Raw genomic sequence first — 27650 nt, forward strand, 5'->3', positions numbered from 1 at the left:
CTCTCGTCCCCCCTCTGCCAGGTTGTGTGCTTGGGTAAGGGTCTGGTATTTTTGGGGGGACCCCACGGCATTTTGTTTTTTAATTTTGGCATGGAGTTCCCCTTAAAATCCTCGGATGAATCAGAGGCAGAGGAGAGAGTCCCCTCCTCCCAGGCACTTAGAAAGCAAGTTCAATATTACACTGAATTGGTGCGTACCACTTTCAGAATGCCCGCTGATGAGGCCGCTACATCCTCTGTTTCTTCCCTGGGGGTCAGGAAAATCCCACAGACTGCCTTTTCCTTTCCAATTCATGGATAATTTGTTGTATGAGGATTGGGTACATCCCGATAAACTGTTTGCTCCTCCTAAAAGGTTTTCTATGCTTTATCCTCTGGAGTAGGGATGAGCTTCGAGTTCGAGTCGAACTCATGTTCTACTCGAACATTGCCTGTTCGCCTGTTCAGCGAACAGTGAACAATTTGGGCTGTTCGCAGCAAATTCGAAAAGCCGGAACACCCTATACAAGTCTATGGGAGAAATCTAAAGTGCTCATTTTATAGGGTAATATGCAGGTTACTGTCCTAAAAAGTGTTTGGGGACCCGGGTCCTGCCCCAGGGGACATGGATCAATGCAAAAAAAGTTTTAAAAACGGCCGTTTTTTCAGGAGCAGTGATTTTAATAATGATTAAAGTGAAACAATAAAAGTGTAATATTCCTTTAAATTTCGTAGCTGGGGGGTATCTATAGTATGCCTGTGAAGGGGCGCATGTTTCTGGTGCTTAGAACTGTCGCTGCACAAAGTGTCATTTGTGCAGGAAAAAAAGTCTTTTAAAATCACTTGCGGCTAAATTGTCGGGTCTCCGTAATACAGAGAACACTCAATGAGTGTTCTCTGTATTAGCCGACAATTCATTCATTCATTGATAAAAAAAAAAAAAAAAAAAAAAAAAAGCGTGGGGGTTCCCCTAAATTCAATCAAAAGGCCCTTCAGGTCTGACATGGATATTAAGGGGAACCCCGTGTCAAATTAAAAAAAAAATTGACGTGGGGGTCCCCCCAAATATCCATACCAGACCCTTCAGGTCTGATATGGATATTAAGGGGAACCCCGCATCAAATTTAAAAAAAAAATTGACGTGGGGGTCCCCCTAAATATCCATACCAGACCCTTTATCCGAGCACGCAACCTGGCAGGCCGCAGGAAAAGAGGGGGGACGAGAGAGCGGCCCCCCCTCCCTCCTGAACCGTACCAGGCCACATACCCTCAACATTGGGAGGATGCTTTGGGGGTCTGTGACCCCTCAAAGCACCTTGTCCCCATGTTGATAAGGACAAGGGCCTCATCCTCACAACCCTGGCCGTTGGTTGTGAGGGTCTGCGGGCGGGGGCTTATCAGAATCTGGAAGCCCCCTTTAACAAGGGGACCCCCAGATCCCGCCCCCCCCCCTGTTTGAAATGGTAAGGGGGTACAAAAGTACCCCTACCATTTCACAAAGAAAGTGTCAAAATGGTTAAATAAGACAAACACACTTTTGAAAAATTCCTTTATTAAAAATAAAAAAAATAAAAAAAAAATTCCAGCGGTGCTAATCCACTCTTGCTATCCAGCGACGGGTCTCCGGGGTCCAGCGATGGATGATCATATCCAGCGACGGGGGATCTCTCAGTCCAGCGCTGTCCATACATCCTTCTTCTGTCTCCACTGCGGAGACACTGCAGAGAGCCGAGCGCTGACATTTCTTATATTGGGAGGGCGGGGCCACCCGTCACCTGACCCCGCCCCTCTGACGCAGGAGAGGGAAGCCAGGGGTTCCCCAGTGACGTGTGGGTGACCCCGCCCCCTCTGATGTAACGGAAACCTGCGTTACATCAGAGGGGGCGGGGTCACCCACACGTCACTGGGGAACCCCTGGCTTCCCTCTCCTGCGTCAGAGGGGCGGGGTCAGGTGACGGGTGGCCCCGCCCTCCCAATATAAGAAATGTCAGCGCTCGGCTCTCTGCAGTGTCTCCGCAGTGGAGACAGAAGAAGGAGGTATGGACAGCGCTGGACTGAGAGATCCCCCGTCGCTGGATATGATCATCCATCGCTGGACCCCGGAGACCCGTCGCTGGATAGCAAGAGTGGATTAGCACCGCTGGAATTTTTTTTTTATTTTTTTTATTTTTAATAAAGGAATTTTTCAAAAGTGTGTTTGTCTTATTTAACCATTTTGACACTTTCTTTGTGAAATGGTAGGGGTACTTTTGTACCCCCTTACCATTTCAAACGGGGGGGGGGCCGGGATCTGGGGGTCCCCTTGTTAAAGGGGGCTTCCAGATTCTGATAAGCCCCCCGCCCGCAGACCCTCACAACCAACGGCCAGGGTTGTGAGGATGAGGCCCTTGTCCTTATCAACATGGGGACAAGGTGCTTTGAGGGGTCACAGACCCCCAAAGCATCCTCCCAATGTTGAGGGTATGTGGCCTGGTATGGTTCAGGAGGGAGGGGGGGGCGCTCTCTCGTCCCCCCCTCTTTTCCTGCGGCCTGCCAGGTTGCGTGCTCGGATAAAGGGTCTGGTATGGATATTTAGGGGGACCCCCACGTCAAATTTTTTTTAAAATTTGATGCGGGGTTCCCCTTAATATCCATATCAGACCTGAAGGGTCTGGTATGGATATTTGGGGGGACCCCCACGTCAATTTTTTTTTTAAATTTGACACGGGGTTCCCCTTAATATCCATGTCAGACCTGAAGGGCCTTTTGATTGAATTTAGGGGAACCCCCACGCTTTTTTTTTTTTTTTTTTTTTTTTTAATCAATGAATGAATGAATTGTCGGCTAATACAGAGAACACTCATTGAGTGTTCTCTGTATTACGGAGACCCGACAATTTAGCCGCAAGTGATTTTAAAAGACTTTTTTTCCTGCACAAATGACACTTTGTGCAGCGACAGTTCTAAGCACCAGAAACATGCGCCCCTTCACAGGCAGACTATAGATACCCCCCAGCTACGAAATTTAAAGGAATATTACACTTTTATTGTTTCACTTTAATCATTATTAAAATCACTGCTCCTGAAAAAACGGCCGTTTTTAAAACTTTTTTTTGCATTGATCCATGTCTCCTGGGGCAGGACCCAGGTCCCCAAACACTTTTTAGGACAGTAACTTTCATATTACCCTTTAAAATGAGCACTTTAGATTGTGAACGTTCGAGTCCCATAGACTTTAATAGGGTTCTAAAGTTCACACGAAGTTTAGGTCTGTTCGCAGGTTCTGGTGCGAACCGAACAGGGGGGTGTTCGGCTCATCCCTACTCTGGAGGAAATTTTCACCAAGAAATGGAGGGTCCCATCTGTCGACGCGGCTGTTTCTTGTGTGAATAAAAACCTGATCTGTCCTTTGGATAATGCTCAGGTATTTAAGGATCCAACTGATAAGAAGCTGGAAACGTTATTGAAAGCCTCCTTTTCCATGGCTGGCGCTGTAGTGCAACCTACAGTCGCAACCGTGGGGTTGTGTCAGATCCTCAAGGAACAGGTTAAGCAGATGCTTGGCCTTCTTCCCAGTGAGGAAGTAGAGAATTATGCAGAAATTCCTCAAATTCTGTGTTTTATGATTGATGCGGTTTTGGATTCTGTCCAACAAGCATCTCGTTTGTCTCTCCTGTTAGTACACATTCGAAGGGCCTTGTGGCTCAAGAATTGGGCAGCTGAGCTGTCATGTAAAAGATATTTGACTGGGTTCCCGTTTAAAGGGGAACGCTTATTTGGGGAAGAATTGGATAAATTCGTCCAAAAGATTACAGGGGGTAAATCTACTCTCCTGCCAGTCAAAAAGAACAAACGTCCATCATTTAGGCGTTCTCTTTCTCCCGGAGCATCAAGCTCTAAGCAGTGGCGACGGCCTTCCCAACCTCCCTCTAGAGGAAAGGCCCAAGGTCACACCCAGTGGCAGAAAAAGACTTGGGGGCGAAAGCCTGCCAAGCAGAGCCCAAAAGCTTTCTTGTGAAGGGGCGCCCCCACTCGGCCGAGTGGGGGGAAGGCTCCTGCAGTTTGCAGAAGTCTGGCGGGAAGAGATTCAGCACAAGTGGGTAACCTCCTCAATATCTCTTGGCTACAAACTAGAGTTCCAGGAGATTGCACCATCTCGCTTCCTAAGGTCAAGAATCCCCAAGAATCCAGTAAAGCAAAGACCGCTACTTCTGGCCTTAGATCGCTTACTATCCCAGGGGGTGATAGTGGAAGTGGATCCAAAAGAACAGGGTTCAGGCTTTTACTCAAATCTCTTCACCGTTCCAAAGCCAAATGGAGATGTCAGACCTATGCTGGATCTAAAGGATTTGAACCAGTTTTTGCACATTCGGTCTTTCCGAATGCAGTCAATACACTATGTGGTCGCTTCCCTGCAAGGGGGAGAGTTCATGGCATCAATAGATATCAAGGATGCATATCTTCATGTGCCAATATTTCCCGCACACCAAAAGTATCTAAGGTTTGCGGTAGATCAGCGCCATTTTCAGTTTGTGGCCCTGCCTTTCGGTCTCGCTACAGTTCCTTGAGTCTTCACAAAGATTTTAGACCCTCTCTTGGCAAACCTAAGAGCTTGGGGTATAACTTATAACGTGATAGCTTATCTAGACGATTTGCTACTCATAGAGCAAACAGTAGCGCTCTTGAACCACAGTTTTATCAAAACACTAGAACACCTGAAACACCTAGGTTGGATTATAAACCTAGAAAAGTCATCCCTGCAGCCTGCTACCAGGTTGGAGTATCTGGGCATGGTCATCGACACTGCTCAGGGCAGGGTGTTTCTACCAAGGCCAAAGGCCATGGCTATAGGGGCTCTGGTGTGCCTAATTTTGGGCAGAGGGACTTCTCCCATTCGGCTGTGTATGAGACTGTTAGGTAAAATGGTTGCCTCCTTCGAGGCCATTCCATTCGCCCAGTTTCACTCAAGGTCTTTGCAAAGATACATCCTTGTGGCTTGGAGCAAGAAGCCCCAGGCCTTGGACCTTCCTATGTATCTATCCCTAGGGACATGCAGGAGTCTCGTTTGGTGGTTACAGACCAAGAATCTGCTGAAAGGCAAAACTTTTCTTCCCCTTCCATGGAAGATTGCAACTACAGATGCCAGCCTGACAGGCTGGGGAGCAGTGTTGGAAGAAGTATGCATGCAGGGGAAATGGTCTGCGACCGAAAAACTACTGCCCATAAATATTCTGGAAATTCGGGCAGTTTATATGGCCCTCATCAACTGGTCCTTCAGACTACAGGGTCTCCCTGTTCGAATACAGTCCGACAATGCCACAGCTGTAGCTTATATCAATCACCAGGGTGGCACCAGGAGTCTGGTTGCACAAAAAGAGGTGAATCGCATACTTGCTTGGGCAGAGAGGCATGTTCCATGCCTTTCTGCAGTCTTCATTCCAGGAGTGGAAAATTGGCAAGCAGACTTTCTAAGCCGCCAACAGTTATGCCCAGAAGAATGGGCTCTACACCCCGACATATTTCAGACCATATGTCACAAATGGGGCACTCCAGACGTAGATCTGTTTGCGTCCAGATTCAACTGGAAGCTGAACAAGTTTGTGTCAAGGACAAGAGATGTATTTGCTCAGGGGTCAGATGCTCTGACAATTCCCTGGGATCTGTACAATCTAATTTATACCTTCCCACCATACCCGCTTCTGTCACGGTTCCTGTCACAGTTCCTGGGAAGAGTCAAGAGGGAAACAAAGTCGGTTCTATTGGTAGCCCCGGCTTGGCCCAGGCGACCTTGATTTGCAGAGATCATGAAGTTGGCAGTAGGCAGGCCTTGGATCCTTCCTCTCCGGTCAGATCTGCTCTCGCAGGGTCCTATTTACCACCCTGCTTTACACAGTCTGAATTTAACGGTTTGGCCGCTGAGACCCACATTCTGAGAGACCGTGGACCTTTCTACTCTGGTCAATGCCAGAAAGCCAGCCTCCAGGCTTATTTACTACAAAATCTGGAAGGCATATGTTTCTTGGTGTGAACCCAGGGGATGGCATCCTAGAAGGTATGTCGCAGGATCTTGGCTTTCCTCCAGTCAGGCCTAGAAATAAATTTGGCTGTAAGCACTATCAAGGTGCAAATTTCAGCCTTGTCAGTGTTTTTCCAGAAGCCACTTGCATCACATTCTCTTGTGCGGGCTTTCATTCAGGGGGGCCATGCGGTTAAGGCCACCAGTCAAACCTCCGATATGCCCATGGGATCTAAATTTGGTTCTCTCTGCATTGCAGGGACAACCATTTGAACCATTGCATCAGGCTTTGCTAGTTCTTTTGACTAAATATTAGTTTTCTTGATAGCCATATCCCCGGCTAGAAGAGTGTCAGAGCTGGCAGCTCTCTCGAGCAAGGAACCTTATCTAATTATTCATAAGGACCGAGTAGTGATGCGTCCTAATGCCCCGTACACACGAGCGGACTTTTCAACATCCAAACTCCGACGGACTGAGTCCGTCAGACTATTCGATCGTGTGTGGGCTGCAACGGACTTTTGATTCGCCAAAGTCTGATGGACTTTAGAAATGAAGCATGCTTCAAATTTTCCCGACGGAACTCCGCCGGACCCGGTCCCCTTCGAAAAATCCGCTCGTGTGTATGCTACTCCGACGGACTAAAACCGACGCTAGGGCAGCTATTGGCTACTGGCTATGAACTTCCTTATTCGAATCCAGTCGTACGTCATCACGTTCGACTCCGTCGGAGTTTGGTGTGATGGTGTGTGTCCAAGTCCGTTCGGTCGAAAAGTCCGCCAGAACTCCGCCAGAACTCCGTCGGAACTCCGGCGGAACTCCTTTGGAGGTCTGTCGGACATAAGTCCTCTCGTGTGTACGCGGCATAAAATAGGTCCTTTCTACCTAAGGTGGTTTCAGGATTCCATTTGAATCAAGATGTAATCCTACCATCCTTTTTTCCAGATCCACAGTCCGCAGAAGAAGAGTCTTTGCACACTCTTGATGTGGTCAGTATCTATCTCCAGGCAACTGGTCAGATAAGAAGACTGATTGTTTGTTTATTTTGCCAGAAGGCGCTAAGAAGGGCCAAGCGGCATCAAAATCCACTCTCTCAAGATGGATTAGACAGGTTATTCTTCAGGCCTATAGTGTAAAGGGGAGGGGCCTCCTTTTCAAGTGAAAGCGCACTCAACTAGGGCTGTAAGTGCTTCTTGGGCAGTGCATCACCTGGCCTCTCTGGCTCAGGTCTGTAAGGCTGCGACTTGGTCATCAGTCCACACATTCACTAGATTTTATCAGGTGGATGTCAGAGGGCAAGAGGATACCGCCTTTCGGTGCAGTGTACTGTAGGCGGCAGTTTAGATCCTCTGGTCCATGGCGGTCTATAGTTCTGATCTGTGTCTTCCTCCCCTCAAACTGAGCATTGCTTTGGGACATCCCACTATGTAATGAAGCTCCTGTGTCCCGTGATGTATGATCAAGAAAATAGGATTTTTATATACAGCTTACCTGTAAAATCCTTTTCTTGGGAGTACATCATGGGACACAGAGCTCCCGCCCTTCTTGGCTTTTATGTGGTTTCTTATTACTTTGCTACAAAACTGAGGTGCCTCCCATATGGGAGGGGTTATATAGGGGAGGAATTCTCCTTAATTGGGGTTAGCCAGTGTCCAATCACCGAAGGTGCCTATATAACCCACTATGTAATGAAGCTCCTGTGTCCAGTGATGTACTCTCAAGAAAAGGATTTTACAGGTAAGCTGTATATAAAAATCCTATTTTTGTGCAGGGACTGTTCTAAACACAGGAAAGATGCGCCACTTTACAGGCATACTATAGACACCCCCCAGGTACACAATTTAAAGGAATATTTTATATTTTATTTTATTGTTTCACTTTAACCACTTTCAGACCGGACCATTTTGCTGGTCAATGACCAGAGGTCTTTTTACAATTTGGCACTGCGCTGCTTTAACTGGTAATTGCGCGGTCATGCAATGTTGTACCCAAACAAAATTTGCGTCATTTTCTTCCCACAAATAGTGCTTTCTTTTGATAGTATTTGATTGCCTCTGCGATTTTTATTTTTTGCGATATAAACGTAAAAAGACCGCAAATTTTGAAAAAAAATGATATTTTCTACTTTTTGTTATTAGAAAAATCCAATAAACTCAATTTTAGTCATACATTTAGGCCAAAATGTATTCAGCCACATGTCTTTGGTAAAAAAAAAGTCAATAACTGTATATTTATTGGTTTGCGCAAAAGTTGTCACATCTACAAACTAAGGTACGTTTTCTGGAATTTACGCAGCTTTTAGTTTACGACTGCCTATCTAATTTCTTGAGGTGCTAAAATGGCAGGGCAGTACAAACCCCCCCCAAATGACCCCATTTTGGAAAGTAGACCCCCTAAGGAAATTGATAAGAGGCATGTTGAGCCCATTGAATATTTTATTTTTTTGCCTCAAGCGATTGAATAATGACAAAAAAAAATATTATTTTTTTTTTTACACAAAGTTGTCACTAAATGATATATTGCTCACACATGCTATGGGCATATGTGAAATGACACTCCAAAATAAATTCTGCTGCTTCTCCTGAGTACGGGGATACCACATATGTGGGACTTTTTGGGAGCCTAGCCGCGTACGGGGCCCCGAAAACCAAGCACCACCTTCAGGCTTTCTAAGGGCGTAAATTTTTGATTTCACTTCTCACTACCTATTACAGTTTTGAAGGCCATAAAATGCCAAGATGGCACAAAACCCCCACAAATGACCCCATTTTAGAAAGTAGACACCCCAAGCTATATGCTGAGAGGCATGTTGAGTCCATGGAATACTTTATATTTTGCCACAAGTTGCGGGAAAATTACAAACTTTTATTTATTTTTATTTATTTTCACAAAGTTGTCACTAAATTATATATTGCTCACACATGCTATGGGCATATGTGAAATGACACCCCAAAATAAATTCTGCTGCTTCTCCTGAGTACGGGGATACCACATATGTGGGACTTTTTGGGAGCCTAGCCGCGTACGGGGCCCCAAAAACCAAGCACCGCCTTCAGGCTTTCTAAGGGCGTAAATTTTTGATTTCACTTCTCACTACCTATTACAGTTTTGAAGGCCATAAAATGCCAAGATGGCACAAAACCCCCACAAATTACCCCATTTTAGAAAGTAGACACCCCAAGCTATTTGCTGAGAGGCATTTTGAGTCCATGGAATATTTTATATTTTGCCACAAGTTGCAGGAAAATTACAAACTTTAATTTTTTTTTATTTTTATTTCACAAAGTTGTCACTAAATGATATATTGCTCACACATGCCATGGGCATATGTGAAATTACACCCCAAAATAAATTCTGCTGCTTCTCCTGAGTACGGGGATACCACATGTGTGGGATTTTTTGGGAGCCTAGCCGCGTACGGGGCCCCGAAAGCCAAGAACCGCCTTCAGGTTTTCTAAGGGCGTAAATATTTGACTTCACTCCTCACTACCTATTACAGTTTTGAAGGCCATAAAATGCCAAGATGGCACAAAACCCCCACAAATGACCCCATTTTAGAAAGTAGACACCCCAAGCTATTTGCTGAGAGGCATGTTGAGTCCATGGAATATTTTATATTTGGCACAAGTTGCGGGAAAATTACAAACTTTTATTTTTTTTTATTTTTTTTTCACAAAGTTGTCACTAAATGATATATTGCTCACACATGCTATGGGCATATGTGAAATGACACCCCAAAATAAGTTCTGCTGCTTCTCCTGAGTACGGGGATACCACATATGTGGGACTTTTTGGGAGCCTAGCCGCGTACGGGGCCCCGAAAACCAAGCACCACCTTCAGGCTTTCTAAGGGCGTAAATTTTTGACTTCACTCCTCACTACCTATTACAGTTTTGAAGGCCATAAAATGCCAAGATGGCACAAACCCCCCCCCCCCCCCAAATTACCCAATTTTGGAAAGTAGACACCCCTAAATTTAGGGGTACACTAGTGAGACTCACAGGTAAAAAAGCACCTAGGCTGTCAGCGACTGTATCAAAACGCTACAAGAAAAACTGTTAGCGATCGCAGGGATCAGGCCTGACTCTGCGAACGCTGCAGTTATGCGTGTTGTGTTTTGTAAGTGACAGTGATCGATCGATACTGCACTTGGGTGGGCTGGTCTGGGCTTGGCGGAGGGGCTAAACGCATGTGCTAGCAGGTATCTGGGCTGATCCCGCTAACAATGCGTTTTGGGAAACCTAAACTGTTGGCGACGCTAATATAGATCTGATCAGATACTATATTACTAAGGGAGGTGTATGCTTTGTGCGTGGGTGTTAGCGGTACTGGCACTACCCTGACGCTGCCTGGGGCGACGCAGACCTTATCTGACCCTCAAACTTATATCACCCGCCGGGTGATCAGGGGGTTAAACCTTTATTAGGTAATAAATGGCGGGTGCCCTGAAACTATAAAAAAATAACTAACCAACCAGCGTCACCTGTAACAGTTATATGGTGATCACTGGTGAAAGGGTTAACTAGGGGGCAATCATGGGGCTTTATGCGGTAGTATATGGGGGTCCCTGGCGCTATAAAAAGCTGCGGCGAACCTAAATACCTACCTGCCTAACTAGCGTCACCTGTGACACTAATACAGCGATCAGAAAAACGATCGCTTATTAGGTTGGGTTCACACTGGAGCGATGCGGGAACGCCACGAATCCGCGGCGGGTTCCCGCATCGCATGCCTCCCGACGGCAGTTCACACTGCCCTATGCGAACTGCTGGGAGTGTCAGTGAAATGTTAATGACACCCCCAGATCAGTTCGCATATCGCAGTGCGATCTGCAAACTCGGATCGCATGGTGTGAACACCCATGCGATCCGATTCTGCTGCGGACCAAAAAAAGGGTCCCTTGCGAGTTTGCGGCGGGTGCGGCGGGTGCGACGCAAATTCAGCCATACTATCTGTATGGCTGAACTTGAATCGCACAGAGATCGGATGTGATTTGCACTGCAGTGCGGTGCGAATCACATCCGTTCTCATAAACCGCTGCAATGTGAACCCAGCCTTAGTGACACTGGCAACGGGGGGTGATCACGGGGTTAAACCTTTATTGGGGGGGTTAGGGGGGTACCTTAGAACTAAAAGGGGCTAACCCTAACTGCCCTAACAGTTATTACAGTCACAAATGACACCCGCCGGGTGATCAGGGGGTTAAACCTTTATTAGGTAATAAATGGCGGGTGCCCTGAAACTATAAAAAATAACTAACCAACCAGCGTCACCTGTAACAGTTATATGGTGATCACTGGTGAAAGGGTTAACTAGGGGGCAATCAGGGGGCTTTATGCGGTAGTATATGGGGGTCCCTGGCACTATAAAAAGCTGCGGCGAACCTAAATACCTACCTGCCTAACTAGCGTCACCTGTGACACTAATACAGCGATCAGAAAAACGATCGCTTATTAGGCTGGGTTCACACTGGAGCGATGCGGGAACGCCACGAATCCGCGGCGGGTTCCCGCATCGCATGCCTCCCGGCGGCAGTTCACACTGCCCTATGCGAACTGCTGGGAGTGTCAGTGAAATGTTAATGACACCCCCAGATCAGTTCGCATATCGCAGTGCGATCTGCAAACTCGGATCGCATGGTGTGAACACCCATGCGATCTGATTCTGCTGCGGACCAAAAAAAGGGTCCCGTGCGAATTTGCGGCGGGTGCGACGCAAATTCAGCCATACTATCTGTATGGCTGAACTCGAATCGCACAGAGATCGGATGTGATTTGCACTGCAGTGCGGTGCGAATCACATCCGTTCTCATAAACCGCTGCAATGTGAACCCAGCCTTAGTGACACTGGTGACGGGGGGTGATCACGGGGTTAAACCTTTATTGGGGGGGTTAGGGGGGTACCTTAGAACTAAAGGGGGCTAACCCTAACTGCCCTAACAGTTATTACAGTTACAAATGACACCAATGCAAAAAAAAAAAATGCAATTGGTGTCACTGTGACTGGGGGGGCAGGGGTGATTGGGGGGGTGATCGGGGGGGTGAGAGTGTGCCTGGCATGTTCTACTGTGTAGTGTCGTGCTGGTGCAACTCACCGATCCTCTCTCCTCGGTGCCGGAACGAAAAATACTGACACGGAGGAGAGATTACATCACTTCCTCTGCCTGTGTTTACATTACAGGAGAGGAAGTGATGTCATGCCTCACTTCCATTCGTCAGGAGCGATCGCGAGGGGTGGCCATGAACGAATGGCCGCCCCCTCATCCCGGATCGCTCCTGAACGGATACCGACCGCCGCTGGCACCGGGGGGGGCCCGATCGGGCCCCCCACCCGCGGGAAGGCAGGGACGTATATCGTCGTGCGGCGGTCGGCAAGTGGTTAAGCATTATTAAAATCACTGCTCCCGAAAAGACGGCAGTTTTTAAAACTTTTTTTTTGCATTGATACATGTCCCCTGGGGCAGGACCCAGGTCCCCAAACACTTTTTATAGTTACATAGTTACATAGTTAGTAAGGTTGAATAAAGAGACCAGTCCATCTAGTTCAACCTGAGTGAGTGTCTACAATTGTCCCTATCCCTGTACATTGCACACTCAAAACAGTCCCTACCCTCGAGGAGCCCACAATCCAAGGTCCCCATTCTTATACTAGGGCCAATTTTGGACAGAAGGCAATTAACCTACCTGCATGTCTTTGGAGTGTGGGAGGAAACCGGAGTACCTGGTGTAAACCCATGCAGGCACAGGGAGAACATGCAAACTCCAGGCAGGTAGTGTCATGGTTGGGATTTGAACCAGCAACCCTTTTTACTGCCAGGGGATAGTGCTAACCACTACACCACTGTGCCGCCAGACAATATGAGTGCTAACCACTACACCACTGTGCCACCAGACAATATGACAATACCATGCATATAAGCCTCTAAAATTAGCACTTTTGATTTCTACCATAGACTTTTAAAGGATGTTCCGTGGCTTTCGAATTTGCCGCGAACACCCCAAATTGTTCTATATTCGGCGAACAGGCAAACACCCGATGTATGAGTCAAACTTACATTCGCCTCGAAACATCGGGCTCATCCCTACTCGCAAAGCACCCCAGCATAAGCACAGAAACCCTGCAGCCAGTTTTTGAAAGTTCAAGGAAGCTGTTGTGGAAGGTTTGTCGCTCTTAACAGTAACGTCAACCCGCCAAGATTTGTCCACTGTCCACTGTCTCTCGATCGGGAGTTACCAGCGTGAGCAATTTAAAAAATTTGCAACACCTTATCTGATCTTTAACATCAACAGGGAGATGCACACCGGCCACCGAAACTGCCCCCAAAGAGCCTCCCACAGAGGTCCCCAAACCAGCTACAGGCATGGATGCACCCATACGGGACAACACAGATTTGACTACCGTGAATATGCGTTGTTCTGGTGTGCCCGATACAGCAGTGTCACTGGACCTACACCAGTCATACTAACTGATGTGCGGAGGCGGAACCGAAAAAGGACAACCATCGACTGCTCCTGAGTGCCAAGTGTAATCCGCAGCAATCCGGGTGCATACACGGCCGTTTTTCCCCAATCCTTCGGCCTATGCACCCCACCACCTGTCCTGCCTCAGCCTGGAAGAAAATTGGGACGAGACTGGCCTGGGATCCGCGGAGAGAGACGCCGGCCTAGTCCGTCCTCGGCCGCCGTCGCCATCTTCCCCGCCCTTCATCCTCCTCCACCACTTCAACCGGGGACCTGGCAGTGGATCTCCCCGCCATCCGGACTGCCCTACTCCGTGCCCGGTAAGGTCCAGAGGCCCATGGGGCCGCCGGGATTGTCTGCCGCGGATGCGGCCTAGTGTGGCCTAGTACAGCCAGCCAGTCCCCGCACTTTCCTACACCAGCGCCCGGCGGGAGGACACCGCGGCCGTCTTCCCGGCCTCCACCCTCCTCAATCACGCTAACGGAGGCCCTCCTGGTGGGCTGCTCGGCTCCCCTTGCCACCTGGTCGGACCTAGTCACTAATTGGGGACCTCTGGAGGTCCGAGGGGCCCCCGGGACTGTCTGCCGCGGATGCGGCCTAGTGAGGCCCAGTGCAGCCTGCCAGCTACCACACCTTCCTGCCCCAGCGCCTGGCAGGGGGCCCACTCACTGGAATCTGGACACTACAGCTGCCATCTCCTCCCCCCACGCTCCAAGATCCCAAGACAGCTGAGGAAGAGGCGGTGATTGTGAGCTCCACGGACCGCAGGTGAGGATCTGTCTTAGCCCAGGGGGCCCTTGCTTTCCCCAGACCTCGCCCCGCTGTGTTCTGGACACTCTCCCCATCCCCACGGCTCCAAGGCCCTCTCTCTGACCCGGCCTCCTCCTGGGTTCAGGCTCTTCACAGCCTGACTACCGCCCTAGTGGGTTAGAGCTCCGGCTAAGGCCCCTTCTCCAGGCTACACCTGGCTTGGCCTCCGCCATCTCCGCTCGGAGTCTCCGTGGCCCCCCCCTGGTCTGGGTGAAATTGCTTGACCATCAAGGCAGACGGCTACGGTGAGTCCACGGGAGTCATCTATTCACCAGTCAGCTCTCCCTACACAGCCTCTTCAACAAGCCCCTAAAGAGACATACCCCCCTTCTCCTGAGACTTTCATAATTTCAGTTGTTGGAATCAGCGCAAACTAGCAGAACTCATGGGCGACTAACAACGCTGACACCATGTCTTAGTATGGCTTAATATACCACTCCTTTCCTAAGGGACCCTGCACCGCTTCATAAGCTCTCACATACACAGGGTCCTTATCAGCTGCCCCCCGGACCCCTCCGGATACTACATGGGCAAAGTTGGTTTTCAAAAGAATATATATCAAGGCTTTATCCCGCCATCGACCTCCCGTCCTGCACACGTCATGGAGCGATACCTACACAGATCGCAATCTCCAGCCTTACACACGTTGGCAGAACCACTAGAGGCCACCGACCCCCTGCCCTCCACACCTAGTTCTCTTCACAAAGGTGGCTCTACCCAGCAAACAAATCCTGCCGAAGCAATTACGGTAACGGTCCTGGACCTGAAACTACAGACACTCCTACAGGATTTGACACGCAATATAGCTACAGAGGTTGGAAAGCTTGCTCGGGAGCTTAGGGGAGAGATCGACCAGCTTGGAGAGCGTACTGCCACTTTGGAATCTAAATTTGATGAGAATGTGCAATACATGCACGTATTGGAGGACGAAAACGCATTTCTTAAACACACAGTCTCCCAAATACAACTACAACAAGAAGATTTGGAAAATAGAGAACGTCGCTCAAACATGAGGATTCGTGGAGTCCCTGAAACAGTCAGTGATAAGGAGTTGCGGGTATACTTGCTTGATCTGTTTGTCACTCTGGCTCCGCACATACCAGATATTGATTGGCGTCTAGACAGAGCCCATAGATCTTTGGCCCCTAAACCTCCTCCTGGATCCAATCCAAGGGACATTATAGTCCGTTTCCACTATTATGACAGCAAGGAAGCTTTAACTGCAGCCACACGCAATAAAAATCGCATCAATTTCAAAGGCTCTAAGATCCAGATCTTCAGCGACCTTTCTCCCATCACCTTGGCCAAAAGGCGCAACCTCCGACCAATCACTGCACACCTCCAACTACACCAAATCCCCTACAGATGGGGTTTCCCTTTTCGGCTGTCAGCATCCAAAGATGGCACACAATACTCTATCAGAGAATTGCATGAATGTGAGGCCTTCATTCGCAATTTGGGCCTCCCACCTGTCCCGGAAGAGGACCTCCAACTCCCCCCGCCCGCTCTGGCCCCCAAACCTCTCCAAGCCCCTACGGCAATTTGGACCCCAGTTCGTCGGAGACATCAGAGAGGCTTCTCCACACCGCAACGCCCCAACGTGCCTAAACAACCCACCTGAAGTTCCGGCGCCTGTCCGAATTGCACCTCCTTACCCTTGGTTTCCAGGAACTCTTCGGGGAACATCCCCCTAACTTTAAATCTCTCCCATTTCTGTAGTGCTCAACGAGCCTCCTCCCCCCCAACGAGCCTCCCCCCCCCCCCCCCCCCCCCGCGGGGCCCCTCCAGCTGGTATTGTACTCCCAGTCGATGGTGGTATGTCTGACCACTGTTCAAATGTTAAGAGTCCGAGGTTAATCATTCTTTGCGGGAGCGGTACATAGTTTACCACTCCAAATGTTTGTTATGTCCCTTTATAGGTCCAAGGTATTCTGCCTTGGCTTCCTGAAGATTTTATATCCTTCAGGTTTTCAAGATACATGTTTTATGTTTTTTGTTTTTTGTCTCTTCATTTTTGTCTCTCTATATTTTACTCAGGTTATTTTTTTCAATTTTTTAAAGTTTTTACCAGGTCCTTTTTTGACCTGTCCTGGTTCTTACATGTCGCTGCAGGTTGTAAACTTGACATACAATATTATGTTACTAGGAAATGCTGATGTGTATATGCCTCTTCCAGACCTCCTTAGATCAGAGCACTCCAACCACATGTACCAGATTGCAATATCATCTGCTAATTATTCCATGAATGTATTATGGCTCTAAAAATATTTTCCTGTAATGTTAAGGGCTTGAATTCCTTAAGAAAACGCTGGCTAGCCTTGCGGGAATTCAAATCCTCAGGGGCTGATGTGATAATGGTTCAGGAGACGCACTTCCGCCCGGAGGGCTCATTTAAATTTGCCTCCAAGCTGTACCCTACTGTTTTTATGGCCTCCAGCCCATCTGGGAAGGCTGGAGTAGCCATTTTGATTAAACGTTCATGCCCTATACGGATCCTTGCTTCGATCCTAGATCCCCAAGGTCGGTTTATACTCCTGAACTGTTCTCACCTGAACACCTCCTTTACCTTAACTAATATTTATGCCCCTAATGCGGGACAAATTGGCTTCCTCACTAGAGTATTGGATCGGCTGCGCTCCTTCTCTCAGCCTTTCGCAATCATAGGCGGGGATTTCAACATGTGTATGTCCCCTGGTAGGGATAGATTAGCACTCTCTCAACAAACCCCGTCCCTCCAAACTCTTAAACTGTCCACCTCCTTTCGCAAACTAATCCGCTCCCACAATCTCTTTGATGCATGGAGAGTGAAACATCCCACCCATCGCCAATACACCTTTTTCTCCCCCCCACATAAATTGTATTCCCGACTGGACCACTTTCTAATAACTGCACCCTTGCTACCCAATGTGGTATCTTCTGAAATAGAGCCTATCACGTGGTCTGATCACGCCCCCATCACTCTCAATGTGACGTTCCATAACGCATCACCTAAAACTTGCCACTGGAGACTGAATGAATCTCTATTGCGACATGCTGAAACCAAAGATAGACTGCTCAAGAGATTGGAGGAGTTTTTCCATCTCAATGTAGGCTCCGTTTCAGATATATCTACTGTGTGGGAGGCCCACAAGGCAGTTTTTAGGGGGAAGTGCATCTCAGCTGGCTCACGTCTGAAGCGGGATTCTGTTAGGCTGAGGGTGGAGCTTGTGGCCCAGCTGCAGGTCGCGGAGGTGCGGTTACTCCGCTCCCCTACGGTGGATCGCTTGCGTGCAGTGACTACTATTCGCAACCACATTAAGGCTATAGACGCAAAAGACATTTCAAAATCAATGTTATGGTCTAAGCGAAAGTTCTATGAGTTTGCAGACAAACCACATAGGATGCTTGTCCACAAACTTAAGCCCCGGCCCTTTTTATCCATTCCTGATTATATAATGCAATCAGACGGTACACCAACGCACTGCCCTCAGACCATGTCCGGAGTATTCAGAGAATATTATAACAAACTTTACAACTGCCTGAACACGGGCACACAGGATCAGTTCCCACAAGACAGGTTGGACTCCTTCCTATCATCTATTCACCTCCCAAAACTCTCACCAGAGCAACGCTCCTCCTTAAACCAACCTATCTCCACTGACGAACTAGTCGACGTAATTAAACATCTCCCCACACATAAGGCCCCAGGACCGGATGGCCTTCCATACTCCTATTATAAGACGTTCCTAGAATCCCTGTCCCCACACCTGCTGACCCTATTCTCCTCACTGCTCCAGGGCACAATACCACACCCCTCGTTCCTACATGCAGTCATAACCACTATCCCTAAACCAGATAAGGATCCTTCCCTCCCTGACAATTATCGTCCCATAGCCTTATTGAACTCTGATTACAAAATCTTTACCAAGATTCTAGCGAACAGGCTCTCTCTACTGCTGCCAGCGTTGATCCATAGAGATCAGGTGGGTTTCGTTCCCACAAGACATGCGGGGGACAATACTCGCCGCACAATTGACCTTATAGACCTGCTTACTAAAACTAAAAACCCCGCTTTGATACTCAGTTTAGAGGCCCAAAAGGCATTTGACCGCCTTAGCTGGCCATTTATGTTTGCGATACTAAACCACTTTGGATTTTCAGGCCCCTTTATTCACGCCCTCCAAGCCCTATACTCGAAGCCCACCTCCCAGGTACAACTCTCCTCCCGACTCTTTGAAGTTACATAGTCTGTTTACAGATTCTGTCTATAACCCCCTTAAAGATACGGTGGAAGATCACTACTTTAATCACATCGCTATGCCTCTATATGTTTAGATTTTGTATGCCTTGTAATCAAAGTATACCTGCATTCTTGATACGTTAATATTAATATCTCATGTATATTTTCTTCTGTATGATGTTGAAAATTTAAAATAAACAATTACAAAAAAAAAAGGACAACCATCACAAGATCCAGCCTGGCCGCAGCAGCACTGTCCATAGGTGGGACTGGCAGATGCTCATGACATCCATCTTCTACAGGAGAAGGGGAGAACAGTGATGCAGGAGGAAGGCGCAACAAGAGATCCAAAGGCGATGATCCAGCCACTGGCACTGATGAGCCCAGGTGGCGGTGACCTGCAGATGTGCAGGAGTAGGAGCAACCAAGGCAGGAGGACCCAGTGCAGGGGCAGCTGCATCAGCTGTGCCAGCAGAATATGGTGCTGTGTGAAAATCCCCCACCCAGCCGGGCACTGGGGATTATGCAAACAGTGGAAGGGGTTTAAAACTTGAGCCTGCTCACTGTGTACATGGTAACTCCTCTTTCTAAAAGACATATACAAATTCTTAGTTTTATCTTTTACAAATGGTTGTACTATTTTATTACATGTTTTTCTGCACATAGCCGGAGAAAACTTTAGTCAGTAGTCACACATTCAGTGACTGCATGGCTACCAGCAACATTTTTACAAATAAATAGTGCAGTGATCAGAAGTATATGATGTACCTTGAGTGAAATGGTCATGAGTACAAAATACCCAGCATAGAGTATATAGGGCAGGGTTCAGGAGTGCATAACACAAAGCACAGGAGCTTGGATATATTGAAGTGATTGTAAATCCTCATTTTTTTAAATAAATGTAACAAACTTGCCCATACTTGCCTGCTCTGTTTAAATTGAGCAGCCCCAATCCTCTTCTTCTGGGGTGCCCCATCGGCGCTCCAAGCCACTCCTCTTCATCGGGTGCCCACACAAGAAATCCGCTTTCTGTGGGGAGGGGCAGTAGTGAAGGCTCGCTCCCCAGTCCCGCTGCTGTGTCTTATGACACAGACAGTGGGACTTGGCGCCGCCCCCCACTCCTGTGTCACAGCTTTTGATTGACAGCAGCAGGAGCCAATGGCTGGAGCTGCTGCACTCATGCACATCGCTAGTTCAGATCGGGTTTAGGTAAGGGAGGGTCGGGGGGAGCTGCAGCACAGAAGGTTTTTCACCTTAATGCATGGAATGCATTAGGTGAAAAACTTTAAGGCTTTACAACCTCTTTAACTCACAGAGTGCAGGGGTGTGTAATGTACAGAATACATGGGTTAGGAAAACATAATGCACAGATCATTAGAGTACAACAAAAAAATACCTCCCTTCTCAAGCCAAAAGCCTCCGCTTAACAATGCATATTCACCTCACTAATACAGATTCTCCCCCACCCCAACTCAGTACAGCTCTCCCTCTGGCACAGCTTTGTTTTCAAGTACAGATAGTGCAGTCAGTGTAGTATATAGTGTAGTCATTGTAGTATATATAATACAGTGGAGCGTATATAGTGTAGTATATCTAATACAGTGGAGAGTATATAGTGCACTTAGGCCGCGTACACACGCGGGGACTGTTCGCTCAACTTTGTTCGTCAAACAGTTTCAGCGGACAGTCCGCTCAAAATTAGCATGGACGGACTTGCCCACACACGACGAACAAACAGTCCGCTGAAACCGTGCGCGATGACGTACGTCACGTACGACGGGACTAGAAATAGGAAGTCCAAGACACAGCAAAGCACCCTTTGAGCTCCTTCTGCTGACTTTGCATTAGTAGAAGTTTGGTTAGAGACGATTCGCGCTTTACAGACTTCAGCTTAATTTGTCCGTTCACTACGGCGCAGTCTACCTGTGAGGTTTATATCTGTCTTTCGGTACGCGTGGATCAGTTGTACCTGTTATTAGGCGCTTCTGGTCCGCTCGTTTCTGGGTTTCAGGTCGTTCTTCATAGGTCTAGCTGTTCTTCAGTGCGTTCAGTTGAGCTTGTCTGTCCATCCGACCGTTTGAAAGCCATGGAGAGTGGACGTACTCGGGAACGAGTTCGTGCTATATTGGGGCTTGGTGTTTTAGTTGTTATGAATTGTTTTTATTTAATGACTATTTTTTTTTTTTCCCTGTGTTTGACTTCCCAGTGTCCTTCTACACCACAGGAATGGCAGACTGTGGCTTCCCAATTCGCTGCCCGTTGGGACTTTCCCAACTGCGGAGGGGCGATCAAAGGGAATCATGTGAGGATTGTGCCCCCACCCCATTTGGGGTCCTACTATTGGAATTATAAGGGGTTCCATAGTGTGGTGTTAATGGCGGTGGTGTCGGCACAATGTGACTTTCTTTATGTGGATGTGGGGAAGAACGGCCAGATGTCTGACGGAGGAGTCTTTAGGCAGACCGAGTTCTGCCACCGTCTTATCACTGGTGGCCTGGACTTGCCCCCAGATGCCGAGAATGTGGAGGGTCTACCGTTTGTGTTTCTGGCTGATGAAGCGTTCGGTCTGAGTGAACATCTTATGAAACCCTTCCCCCAAAGGACCCTCACCCCGGAGAGGAGGGTTTTTAATTACCGGCTGTGAAGGGTTGTGGGGAGTGCCTTTGACATTATGGCCAGCCGGTTCCGTCTGTTACTGACAGCCATCAACCTTGCGGAATATAAACTGAACTATGTGATTCTGTGCTGCTGCATTCTGCACAATTTTCTAAGGAAATTTTCAGGTAACCAGTACCTGCAGCCTATTGGGCCTGAGGCCGGACTCAGGCTTCCAGAACTGACAGGGCTGGATCATGCCCTTCCTGGCTTAGCCCCCCAAACAGCATGTGAGGTGTGTGACCGCTATGTCAGCTATTTTAATGGTAGGGGGGCTATTCCAATGGCAGCTGACCAATAAAAATGTATTTTTCTGGAAATATGTCTTGTCTGTTCAAATTTTGAGGTTTGGTTCTTGTTTGCTTTTCACGTTGCTTGTATCCTACATTCTCCTAATTCAGGGATATGCAATTGGCCAACCTCCGGCTGGTGCAAAACTACAAGTCAATCATGCCTCTGGGTCTCATGCTTGTGGCTGTCAGTCTTGCTATGCTTCATGGGACTTGTAGTTCTGCAACAGCTGGATTTCCACTAATTGCATATTCCTGTCCTAGTGCATTTGTATAGCAAAGTGGTTTTTGACAATAGGAAATAAGGCCCTTTGTGACAGAAAACACAAAATGACTTCCCAAACTGGTATTGTGCATTGAAAGAAGTAGACACACACACACGCACCTTTTTTTTTAATGATTTTTTAATAGTGCACATTCAAACCAGTGCCTCTTATTTAGATTTTTTTTTGGTTTTTGTGTCTTTTTTTTTTTTTTTTTTTTTTTTTTTTATATAAATTCCTTTTTTTTTTTTTTTTTGGGAAATTGGGTTTTTAAAAAACAAAAATTTATATATATATTTTTTTTTTATAAATTCTTTTTTTTTTTTTTTTTTTTTTCTTTTTTGGTAAACATAGAAATATATAGATAGATAAAATATGCAATTATCACAACAATAAAAAAATAAAATCAGATTTTTAACTATTTACATAAAACAAGGGGTAAAGCCAAATTTTGAAGATGCACACCAAAAATTGGTAATGTCAACATGTGCTATGTACCATCATGAGTGATCAATGGACGTGTTTGGTGTGTGCAATCCCTTCCTCTCACATACTAGTTAGAGGAAGGGTTTGCAAACACCAAATGCGTCCATTGCGATCCTCTGATGGCACATAGCACATGTTGACACACCGTGTGCATCTTCAAAATTTGGCCTCTAAAAATCAAGTAAAAACATTAACAACTTTTTGGCAAGGAAATGAAGAACATGATCGATTGTGTTTTAGGGGAAAAGGGGCTTATATTCTCCCTAAAACATCGATCATGTCCTTCATTTCCTGCCTCATAGGGACTAGCTGTTGTTGAATGGCCAGGATTTGTTGTTGCGTGGCCAGGATTTGTTGTTGCATGGCCTGGATGTTGCTCTCCATTAAGTCGATCCTGGCATTCCAGGCCATGATCTGCCCTATCAGCCTGTGGGCACTGTCCGCTGAAAATGGCTCCGCAGCTTCTCCTACCACCACCAGATCATCACCTAAAAACATGTGTAGATAAAAAATTGGTTAAAATATACAGCCATTAATTGTTTACCTTAAGCTGGGTTGTCAGACACTCACTTTCACTTTGTGGGGTGTGTAACTCCACCTGTTCTTCCTCCTCCACATCTAGCCCTGGGCTGGGCTCATCCAGTGGAGCTACGGAGCTTGGTCCAGTGGAGGATACCGAGCTTGGCTGCTCCCTCTCCGACACTGGGCTGGGCAGCTCCAATAGCGACGTGGGGCTGGGGCTGGGGCTGGGGCTAATTGCCCAATCAGGCTGGCGAGGTCGGGGGGTCCTGGGCTGCTCCGCCTCTTGTCTGAGTTGTTGTTCCCCTATGAGAATGAAAAGAAAAAAATAAATAAATAAATAAATACTTGTAAGCATGGTGATATTTGAGTTCCGAAATTTGAATATGAAACATTGGTTTGAAGTGGTGTACAATTATTAGCTGGTTATTACAAGCTCCTAGTTTAATACATCCTTAAAATGACTTTTTTTTAGTTAGGCTGTGTTCAGACTGCTGCGATGTGCGAACGCTGCAAATCTACTGTGGTTTCACGCATCGCATGCGGAGTTCGCACTGCCCTATGTGACCTGCTGGGAGTATCAGTGTAAAGTTTGATTGACACCTCCAAATTAGTTCTCATTTCACAGCGCAATCTTTAAACTCGGACAGGAATCGGACCACATGGTGTGAACACCCATGTGATCCGATTCGGCTGTGGACTAAAAAAAGGGCCATGTACAAGTTTGGTCCAGATGCGATGCAAATTAAGCCATACTATATGCATGGCTGAAATCGCATCACACAGAGATCACATGTGATTTGCACTGCAGTGCGGTGCAAATCACATTTGATCACGTACATTGCAGCAATGTGAACCTAGCCTTTAACCAAACTGTGATACTGTATATCTTTTGTCCAAGTTTCACAGACGGACACACTCGAATCATCGCCTGGAGTACCTGTGTGTGATTATGTCAAAAATGTTCTATGAAGGCCCAAACTACACTTATAAAAGTTTCCTAGTCCAGATGTTGAACCAGCATTTTTTCTATCTATCTCATTTTTTTTAATTGAGTCTACATTGCACTGAATACATTTATGAAACTTTAATAAAAATTTATATCCTATAAACTGAGCATGACTATTCAGTTTATCATGAACAATACAAAAAAAAATAATAACTAATTAAAATCTAATCCAACACCAGATAAATTTACACCATACACAAATTCAGTGTAGGTGAATTTAGCCAGATTTACATACACTACCTACACGAACGATTACGATCAAATCCGCCAGTTGCATGCACTACCCACACGAACAAATACGATAACATCCGCCAGATTTACATACACCACCTACACGAACGAACACGTTAAAATCCGCCAGTTTCATACACTACATACACGAACGATAACGATAAAATCCGCCAGATTTACATACACTATCTACACAAACGATTACGATCAAATCGCGGAGTTTACTCACTTTTTTTCAGGACCTTTTTGATGCGGTAATATTGGTCCGGCTCCCTGGACTTGATGTCCGACCATCGTTTCCGCAGCTGGTCCTTTCCTCTTCGTACCCCAAATTTCGTCTCCAAGGCTGTGACTACCTCATCCAAGATGGCGCTTTTACGGACATTAGGTTTTGGGTAAGGGCCACGTTCCCCATCATAATCCTCCCTTTTTAAGATAGCCACCATCTCCACCATCTCTTCAAAGGCCATATTGGTGGCCTTATATCTCCTCCTTCCTCCGGAAGCATGGGGCCCATGGCTTTCCTCCGCGCTGCTCACGCTGCTCATAGAATTTGCGTCCGCCATTTTCTCCTCTCATTCACCCACAGCGGAACGAGGGTAAAAGGGGCGGGGAAACACGGACGCAAGGAATGTCAGGGGCGGGCGACGCAGGCGGAGCCTGAGCGCATCATGCGCTGTGTGTAAAGCGTTACCACTAGGCCGTACGCTTGTCCGAACGGAAGCAGCGAGTGCTACACGCGACGGTAAGATAGTTATCGTTTTATTTTCGTTTAATTTAAAGCCTGCGTTAGGGATGTGCATATTGAATTTTATTCTTATTGGTGTTTAATTGATTTTTATGTGGGTTGGTGGTTGAGTGGGTTTGGTGTTTTGTGTGGTAGTGTGGGGGTGGAGGTGGGTGTATAGGGGGGGGGGGGGGTGGGGGTAGTGTGTGTGTGTGTGTGTGTGTGTGTGTGTGTGTGTGTGTGTGTGTGTGTGTGTGTGTGTGTGTAGGGGGGGGTAGTGTGTGTGTAGGGGGGGGGGTAGTGTGTGTGTGTGGGGGGTAGCGTGTGTAGTAGTGTGTGTCTCACTTACATTACATTGTCACAATATAGTGTGCATTTGGTCTGACTTTATTTTTTTTTTTGTTTTTTGTTTTTTGTTTTTTTTGTTTTGTTTTTTGTTTTTCAGAAAATGCAAAGGTATACTGCAGACCCCTTTACGGAGGAGGCCTTCCTCTCAACATTTCTCGATTTAGTGGAGTCGCACAGCAATCTTTGGGATACAAAACACCCCCAATATTCAAGCCGTGCTGCCCGGAAGAAGACACTGCAGACAGTTTTGGCGTTTGTGAAAACCCGACTCCCCCAGGCAGACACTGACTTTGTGAACGCCAAAATTAAGAACCTGCGTAGCGTGTATAGGCGGGAGCAAAGAAAGATCCTAGTGTCCCAAACATCAGGATCAGCAGCAGGTCAGGTCTATGTACCCAAGCTGTGGTATTATGACAGGCTGCGTTTTCTGGATGACACGTCAGAAGCCAGGCCGTCACTTTCGACTCTTCCGTCTACCCGTCCCTCCACCCTTCCCTCCGCCTCAGGTGAGCCATCCCTGGAAGATCCAGACCCTTCCTTGCTGGACGAAGTTGATGCGCCCAGCTGGAGCCAGGTATATTTTAGTTTCTAAAGTTTGGATTGCTCAAATATTAATGATGTCAAGTTCAATGTTTGAATTGCTTCCAAATCTAGGATTTCATCACAAATTAAATTAGATAGAAGGATACAGTAGTTTACACAAATGTGGCTCAAATCTTGGTGAACTGATGGAAAAATGATGGTGTCATAATGATAGCCTTTTGTATTTCAAGACAAATGTATTTGCAAGTAAGAACTGTAAAATTGTTAGTGATTGATGATTTCTAAATATAGACATATTTTATTTATTGATTTCTTTGTTTTTTTACACAGGATGAGCTCACCCAGGAGGAGGCCGGGACCAGTGGTATGGAGGAGGAGGCCGGGACCAGCCACACACAAGAGCTAGCTGGGCCCAGCAGGAGTCGGACTGAAAGCCAGGTCCCTCCCCTCCGCCTAGCCAGCAAAAGGCCCAGGAGGATGACCCGTACAGAGGAGGAGTCCTTGGTGCTTATACGCCAAGCCACACAAATTTTGTCAAAACCCCCCAATCCGGAGGAGGCCTATGCCACTTATCTGGCTAGTAAGCTACAAGAAATGGACAAACCACAGTGAAACTTGTGTGAAGCAATCTTTTTTGATGCCATCCAACGGGGTCTGAAGGTTGAGCTCACGCCCACCACTAAGCTTTACAACACAGACCCTACTCCTCCTCCTCCTCCTCCTCCTCCTCCTCCCCCTACCACAACTCCACCACCAGAGGCACAGCCTCCAGCGACGCGTGGAGGGAAGGCTAGACGGAAGAGTCGCAAGTGACTGCCTGGCTTCAGTCTGCTCTGAAAGAAGACGCAGGCTGTTGTAGTACCACAGTCTGGGGACATAGATCTCATCTGCTGCTGTTCCTGGTCTTTGGGATTCTAGGACCTGGTTGTGCTCCCTATGTACATGCTACGCAGGTTCGGAATTTTGGTGTCCACTCACTTGATGTGTGCCTGGGGGACAAAAGGCTTCACAAACGTCAAAATTGTCTCCAGTGTTGCCTCCCTCTTGATTTATTTTGGTTCTGAGGAAAAATAAAAATTTATTATTTCCAAAAAATCTTGTATGTTTTTTTTCTTTTATTTTTTTTAAAATATTTTTGTATAATTTTGGATTAAAAAACAAAGTTTATTTTTGAGTAGGCAGATACATGTCAAAAGACTCTGGGGGTTATTTACAAAACACACGTTCATGTAAATATGCTAACTTCAAGTGCAATTTTTTAAGCACTGCAAGTGCACTTGGAAGTGCAGTCGCTGTAAATTTGAGGCTTAACATTTGAAATGAGGGGAAGCTCTGCTGATTTTGAACATGCAATCATGTGTAAGCTAAAATGCTGGTTTGGGTATCTATCTATCTATCTATCTATCTATCTATCTATCTATCTATCTATCTATCTATCTATCTATCTATCTATCTATCTATCTATCTATCTATCTATCTATCTATCAATCTATCTATCTAGCTATCTAGCTATCTATCTCTACTTGCATAGTCCTGCTTGGCCAAAAAAAATGCAAGTCCATCTTGTTTCAAACCCCCCACAAAAAAAAAAAAAAAAATATGATAATAGTAATTCAACAAATATATAGTAATAGATAAATTCTATATTTTTTTTTTTTTTTCAGAAATATAAATATATCTATATAATTTTTTTTTTTTTTTTTTTTAAGATAGACATATATATATATATATATATATATATATATATATATATATATATATATATATATATATATATATATATATATATATATATATATATATATATATATATATATATATATATATATATATATATAATTTTTTTATTATTTTGTTTTTTGTTTTTTAATTTGGAATATATTTTTTCTACAATTGGAAGATTAATCATAGGATGAGGATGAATAAAAACATGTAGTATAACTCTGTGTGAATATAAGCAGCAAAGCTACTTCACTTTTCTTGCATTACAAAGAAGAAAAGAACGGGCTATATTAAAAAACCACAAAATTAGCAGCATGACGAATATGCTAGCTTCAATACGAACACTAGTTTTACAAGACCGAGCGCTTCCGCCCTGTAAATTCTTTCTGAGTATGCGCG

The sequence above is a fragment of the Lithobates pipiens genome, unplaced genomic scaffold (genome assembly GCF_037356315.1).
Source record: "Lithobates pipiens isolate NorthernLeopardFrog02 unplaced genomic scaffold, aLitPip1_a1.2 Scaffold_13, whole genome shotgun sequence".
Classification (NCBI taxonomy): Eukaryota; Metazoa; Chordata; class Amphibia; order Anura; family Ranidae; genus Lithobates; species Lithobates pipiens.